The sequence below is a fragment of the Urtica dioica genome, chromosome 5, assembly GCF_054948205.1.
Source record: "Urtica dioica subsp. dioica isolate 48M chromosome 5, U.dioica_male_clone48M_v1_H2, whole genome shotgun sequence".
NCBI lineage: Eukaryota > Viridiplantae > Streptophyta > Magnoliopsida > Rosales > Urticaceae > Urtica > Urtica dioica.
The window spans coordinates 38,815,802-38,823,151 of record NC_142760.1 but is presented as its reverse complement, the minus strand read 5'-3'; the positions used below and the strand labels follow the sequence as shown (position 1 = coordinate 38,823,151).

The following is a 7,350-nucleotide window of genomic DNA, read 5'->3' as shown; positions in this document are numbered from 1 at the left end:
AATACTCGTTTTTTGATATTTTCTGAAGCCAAATAGGTGCGACTTCGGGTGCGACATGTTGTACCTAAAAGTGTCGCACCTAATATGCAACACTTTTAGGTGCGACATGTCGCACCCGAAGCCTTTAGAGACGGACTATTGGGTGCGACAATGTCGCACCCAAAAAACTTTCGGGTGCGACATTTTGGGCATCGGATACGACGAAATGCCTATATTTGTAGTAGTGGAGGCTTCTACAACGGTATACTTAAATCGTTGTAGAAAGTCTCGCCGCACTACATCTATATATCTATATAGCTAGTTAATTCTTGCAATGGTTCCGAAGTATTGTAGAAGTCCAATTTCTACTACGGTTTAAAACCATTGCAAAAAATCCTATTACTACAATATTTTGTAACAACAATAGAAATTGGACGGTTGTACAATAATATTTGGACGTCCTTTAATTTGTAAAATCTTTCTACAATAGTACAAAATCTGTTGTTGAATCCAAAAATTGTAATGCATTATGGATAAGGGTGGAAATTTGGTCCGGACACGAAACACGAAACGGTTACGACTCGATTTAACGCGGATTTGGGTCTCAATAAATTAGTGGGTTCATGATAATGTATCACATTCAATTTTATTAAATTCAATTCAATTCAATTCATATTGAAAAATCATAATTTAAAATTGACAATCACAATAACTATATTCTCATAATAACATATCATATTCAATTTTGTTTTATTTCAATTCAATTTAATTCATATTGAACAATTTCAATTCAAAATCGCAATAACTATCATTTCATAATAACTTATCACATTCAATTTTATTGGATTTCAATTCTATTCATATTGCATCAAATGTTATATAACTTTAAAAAGATAATTAATTTTATTCAATTTTAAAGAAAGATATTCAATTTAATCTAATTCAAGGAGCCATAACCAATTGACTTCATAATTAATAAGAATGATATATATAAAGTTGTATTATCATTAATAAATAAATAAATAAATAACACATATAAATCAATCTACTAAATTATTTTTGACATATATATATATATATATATATATATATATAAATATTTATAAGGGTGCTCTAGCTTACTAGTCTTTTTAAAACTTAGAATTGTGAAATAGTCCATGTTTTAGTAATATTTGATAATTAGTCAATCTTTTATGCAATAAGACATAATTACCCTTATTTTTTCCCCTAATTCTTTGCCAAAAATATGTTAAATGAAAATAATTATCTATGCCTAAATACTCTCTCTCTCTCTCTCTCTCTCTCTCTCTCTCTCTCTCTCTCTCTCTCTCTCTCTCTCTCTCTCTCTCTCTCTCTCTCTCTCTCTCAGTTACATTTTTAGCCATAATGAAAGTTGAAAAAAATAGATCGCAATTAATAGTAGGTAATATCTACTAATAGGTTTCTACCAGAAACCTATTAACAGTTATTATCGACTATTAGTTGAAGCAGAAACCTATTAATAATTATTAATAACTATGAACTGCGTTTTTTTTTTTTTAATGTTTTTGACCTTTGTCCATGGCTAAAAAAGGACAAGAGAGAGTGATAGATAGAGAGAGAGAGAGAGTGAACGTGAAAATAGATATATATATATATATATATATATATTAATTTTGAATAATAAATTATATTAACTAATTAATAAGGGTAAAAAAAGTATAAATAATGTGACACATAAGTATAATGGCTATAAATAAATAAAAAATATGAAACGTATGACAAAATAAAATTCTTAAGTTTGAATAGACTTAGTTAGTTATAAATCTCTAATTATAAAGATACTCAATTATTGTGTAGAATGTTGATTAATACTATTCATAACCCACGTTTCATTGTTAATAACAATTTCATGTTTTATAGTTAATTTAAAAGAAATTAACATTTGGCTTTTATCGATGATTTTAAATCTCGTAATTAGGGATTAATTATATTTAAAAAATTAGTATAAAAAAAGGCAACTTATGTTTATTTTTTAATTTTGAATACGTTAATCATTTGATAATAAAAGACTATTCATTTGTAATAAAAATTTTCCAAGTAATTAATTTTCTCTTTATTATTCGAGCTTATTTCATTTAGATTATAGTTTTCAATTTCTTTTTCACTTCAAATAAACTCAGTCAGGGGTAAATTCATAATTCCACTAATAAAGCCTTTAAATTCATGCCACGTCATCAAAACGTTATAATTTAATGTCCAAATACTGACGGAAGTGGCTAGTTGTAACACGTGTCTAAGTTCTGAGCTAAGTTCTGCAACATTTCCGAGTACATGGGTTGAAATGTAACCGAGATACGAGTTCAGGGGGCAAAACTGAGATTAATTCTTAATGAAAATAATTTATCTATATCTAAATACTCTCTCTCTCTCTCTCTCTCTCTCTCTCTCTCTCTCTCTTCGTTACATTTTTAGCCATAACGAAAGTTGAAAAAAACAGATTGTAGTTAATTGTAGGTAACAACTATTAATAGGTTTTTACCAGAAACCTATTAACAGTTATTATCGACTATTAGTTGAAGCAGAAACCTATTAACAGTTATTAACGACTATTAACTGTGTTTTTTTTTAATGTTTTTGGCATTTGTCCATGGCTAAAAAAGTGACGAGAGAGAGATAGATAGAGAGAGAGAGAGAGTGAACGTGAAAATAGATATATATATATATATATATAAATAAATTATATTAACTACTTAATAAGGGTAAAAATTGTATAAATAATGTGACACATAAGCATAATGGCTAGAAATAAAATAAAAAATATGAAACGTATAACAAAATGAAATTCTTAAGTTTGAATAGGCTTAGTCAGTTATAAATCTCTAATTATAAAGGTACTCAATTATTGTGTAGCCCAATGTTGATTAATACTATTCATAACCCATGTTTCTTTGTTAATAACAATTTCATATTTTATATAGTTAATTTAAGGGTCAAGCGGCTATATAGCCAAATAGAACTTAAGCTTTTGCAAAATAGCCATAGTTTGTCAACTATAAGCAAACTAGCCAAATTAATCTAGGTTGGATTAAATTTAATCTCAACGAACTATAAAGACAGAATGTAAGGTTTATGACGGCTGGATTAAAATTAATCGAGGCAGGATTAAAATTAATCGTAGTACTTGGCTATTTTACTATATCTAATGAAGACAAGATTAAAATTAATGAAGGCAGGATTAAATTTAATGACGATCTGGAAATTCATCAGATCCAACGCTCTCTACGGCACCGCCAGGGTCTTCACCGCCGTTTCGAGCTACGCGTTTCGAATCAAACGAAACAGGACTCACATAGTACGTCTCCACTTCTCCCATTTCGCTTCCCCGAGCTACGATCTCAGCTCCGCCGAGTTCATAGTCTCTGTAGACGAAACCCTAAGCTCGAGAAGGACTCGATCGAGATAACCTTCAGGCCGGTCGACGATTCAGGCTTTGCACTCGGCGTCGGTGAGCCCTAGCTTCTGATTCGGCGCGTTGTTAGCACTGCTCGCTCTCACAGAGAACCGAACGCCATGACTGAGCCTGGCCGAGCTCCGAGAGAAACTCAAGCTCTTGGCGGCGTTCGACGGCCTCAGACCGGCGAATTGCTGACAGTCTAGGCTCTTCACCGTTGCTCCGGCGTTCGCAGGCGAGTTGATTATCGAGGAAGCCATGGAAGTCGAGTCTGGAGAAAGGAATTGCAGAGAGAGAGAGAGAGAGAGAGGTTGACGATTATTCCAGGCCGATCGACAAGATTAAAAAGTTTTTTTTTTTTTTTTGAAACGATCTGATTAAATTTTTTAGAGATGGCTATTTTACCAAACAAATGAAACTATGGCTATTTTGCAAAAACAATAGTTTGAGATTGGCTAGTTCATACCATTTTTCCTTAATTTAAAAGAAATCAACAACTGGCTTTTATTGATGATTTTAAATCTCATAATTAAGGATTAATTATATTTAAAAAAATTAGTAGCAAAAAAAGGAACTTACGTTTATTTTTTAATTTTGAATACGTTAATCATTTGATAATAAAAGACTATTCATTTGTAATAAAAATTGTCCAAGTAATTTCAACTTTTAAATAGACTCATCAAATTTTTCGGTCAAATTGGGTCAGTAGATTTAGATAACTACATTATGTAATTCAAGTTTTTGCAGTGGTTAAAATTAATCACATATTTTTATTTTATTTTGTGTATTGGATAATTAAGGTTAAATGTTTAAAAACGATTAAATAACCTATTTAACACGATTATTAAATGGTTTAATTTAAATGGATATGGATCTCTGATAAAATAAATGGTCGGATTTAGATCTAGATTTCGAACACGATTAATAAATGGTCGGAGTTGATTCTAACGATTTTTTAAGAAAACACGATTAACACGACATGATTACGACACGAACACGAAATTGTCATCCCTAATTGTGGATTGATCAAGCGCTTCGCTTGGTGGTGCCGCCTCTTCCTTTATATATAATTCTTTAGAGTAATTAATAGCTCTGCAGTGGAGGCACTACTATTTATATGTACATATTTAGCAACATTAAGGATTAATATATAGCCAATCAGTGTATGGTCTATTTGCAAAACCATAATCAGAAACATGGCATTCCCATCACTAGCAGTACTCAAAATCCATGACCTATTCTTTCTCGTCCTTTCACTTTTTATTCCATTGCTTGCCTCAGTTCTCTGTCTCCACAACAGATTCTTTAGTCAAAAGTCAAAATTACCACCGTCTCCACCGACTCTCCCATTCATCGGAAACCTCCACCAGCTAGGAAAGGTCCCACACCACGCTTTCCATAAGCTCACCGCGAAATACGGCCCCTTATTATATCTAAAGCTAGGCCAAGTCCCGGTTCTTATTGTTTCGTCTCCAGATTTCATCAGAGAGATAGTCAAGTCCCACGACACAGTCTTCTCGAGTCGGCCAAGATCCCTTGCAAGCCACATTCTTACCTGCGGTGGTTACAACATCGCTTTCGCGCCCTATGGCGAGTATTGGCGAAAAGCTCGGAAAAATTGCGTGGTAAACCTCTTGAGCCTCAAGAGTGTCAAGTCATTTCAGCAAGTGAGAGAGCAAGAGGTCGGTGTTATACTTGATACGGTTAGAAAAGCTTGCCTAAATAATAATGGAGCCATAAATCTGAGCCAAGTTTTGAATGTTGCCTCAAACAATATAGTCGCGAAATGTATTTTAGGGAAACGCTACCAAAAGGAGGACGGAACAGTGAGTAAAGTTGGAGAGATTATGAAAAAATTCTCCGCTCAAATTTTGTCCTTCGGTTTTGGAGATTTCTTTCCTTGCTTGAAATGGGTCGATGTAGTTAGTGGTTTGGTTGGTAGAATAAAATCAACTTCTAGAGAATTTATGGATTTCCTTGACCGTATAGTTGAAGAACATAAAGCTTCTAGTTCCAGTGGATGTGATGCCAAAGACTTTGTGGATGTTCTCCTTCAGATTCAAAAGGATCCGAATTCTGATTTTCAGCCAACTCAAATCCAACTCAAGGCAATCATTCAGGTTTCTCTGTCTCTCTCTCTCTCTCTCTCTCTCTCCAAGTAATTTAGGCCACTTCGAAGACAATGAATTATTTGTCATGAGTTGCATATTAATCACTTTTGAAAATATAATTAAATTAAATTCATCATTATCAGTTTAGCATGTTTCTTACCCAGAAATTTAATCAACTTATCCCTCTGTGTCGTTTTGTAATAACCATCTTATTTCCTTTTACTTGAAATTCATTCCTTCCACTCGTTTTGAAGCTTTTTTTTTTTTTTTTATATATATTTATAGAAAGTAATTAAATCATATAACCCAATTTTCAAATAACCATACCTAAATTTTACTATATTTTAAGACACATTAATATGTCATTACAGCTTACGTGTTGCTCAATTCTATTTTATTTTTCCAAGTTAAACTTATTCTCCGTATCGAAAGCTTTATTATTAGCTTTAATATTTGAAATTAAGAAGCTTAATACAAAACTGTGTATTCAAAAGAATTAAAAACTGAGAATATTCTAATTTATAATACAATGGATAAAAACCTAAATATTCCTATAATAAATGATAAATTATGTTATATATTTCTTAATATTCCATATGATTTAGTGATACTCTTTTATAAATTTTATCACAAATCTGTCCAGGATATGTTCGCCGCGGGAGTTGACACTAGTTCCACGGCGAACGAATGGATCATGGTCGAGTTGATTAGGAATCCGGAGACTATGAAGAAAGCCCAAGAAGAGGTCAGAAGGATTGGGGCCGAGAAAAAAAGGATAGAGATGGACGACATCGATCAAATGGATTACTTAAAAAATGTCGTGAAAGAAACCCTAAGAATACACCCTCCGGCCCCTCTACTCGTCCCTCGTGAAACCACCGCGATCGCTAAGATCGGACCCTATGAAATTCCCGCAAAGACAAGAGTCATCATCAACGCTTGGGCGATCCAGAGGGACCCGAGTCTGTGGGACGATCCCGAGAAGTTTATTCCAGAGAGGTTTGAGAAATTGCCGCTGGATTACTTTAGCAGTGATGATTTCCGGTTCATCCCGTTTGGATTCGGGAGAAGAAGATGCCCCGGATTGGCTTTCGGTACTTTTAACATTGAATATGTGATTGCCAATCTGTTGTTCTGGTTTGATTGGAAATATCCAGAAGAAAGTGGACCAGTCGAAGATATGGACATGAGTGAGGTCTATGGACTCTCTGTTCATAAGAAATATCCTCTTCATGTTGTGCCAATACAGTTCTTCCCATGATAGTAATAATGTGCCAGCGCTTTATTATACATTAATGTTTTCTCATAAAAATAAGCACTTGATGACTTAGCGCTTAGCGTCTGTTTGCATATCAATTATCGTTTCACGTTTTTGTGTGTATTCGTTACCGTGTTTGTCTGTCTGTTTGTTTTTATATATATATATATATATATATATATATATATATATATATATTTTTTTTTTTTTTTTCTCTTGGGAAACACGTGTATGTTTAAAGAGTTTTTAATCCTTCTCCGAAAAAAAAAATGTTATTAATCGTAAAAGCTGGCTGGTAGAAATCTTCGAGAATTCTTTTCTTTTTTAGGTTTTTTAGTTTTGGGATTCAAATTCTCCCTCTTTTAATTTAGAAGCAGAGGTGCTTACCACTAAGCCAACCCCTTTTTTAATGTATAGAAAATTTAAATGGAACAGAATAAACAATTGCTGGAGTAACTACCCAAATCTTACCTCGGAAGAATAGACAATGATTGTATTAGATATAGGTGCTTTCACCAACTCCATTAATATGAGGCATTTTGGGAAATAGCTCAAAAACAAAATCGTGC

General features: G+C 33.0%; 1 pseudogene across 1 annotated transcript; it reads left to right on the top strand.

Moving 5' to 3' along the window:
* The first annotated feature begins 4,608 nt into the window (after nt 1-4,608).
* LOC149398374 (phenylacetaldehyde oxime monooxygenase CYP71AN24 pseudogene) lies at nt 4,609-6,943 on the top strand (annotated as a pseudogene). The gene is made up of 2 exons (XR_016296982.1): nt 4,609-5,532; nt 6,167-6,943. The product of XR_016296982.1 is annotated as a phenylacetaldehyde oxime monooxygenase CYP71AN24 pseudogene (transcript).
* Nucleotides 6,944-7,350: the final 407 nt, after the last annotated feature.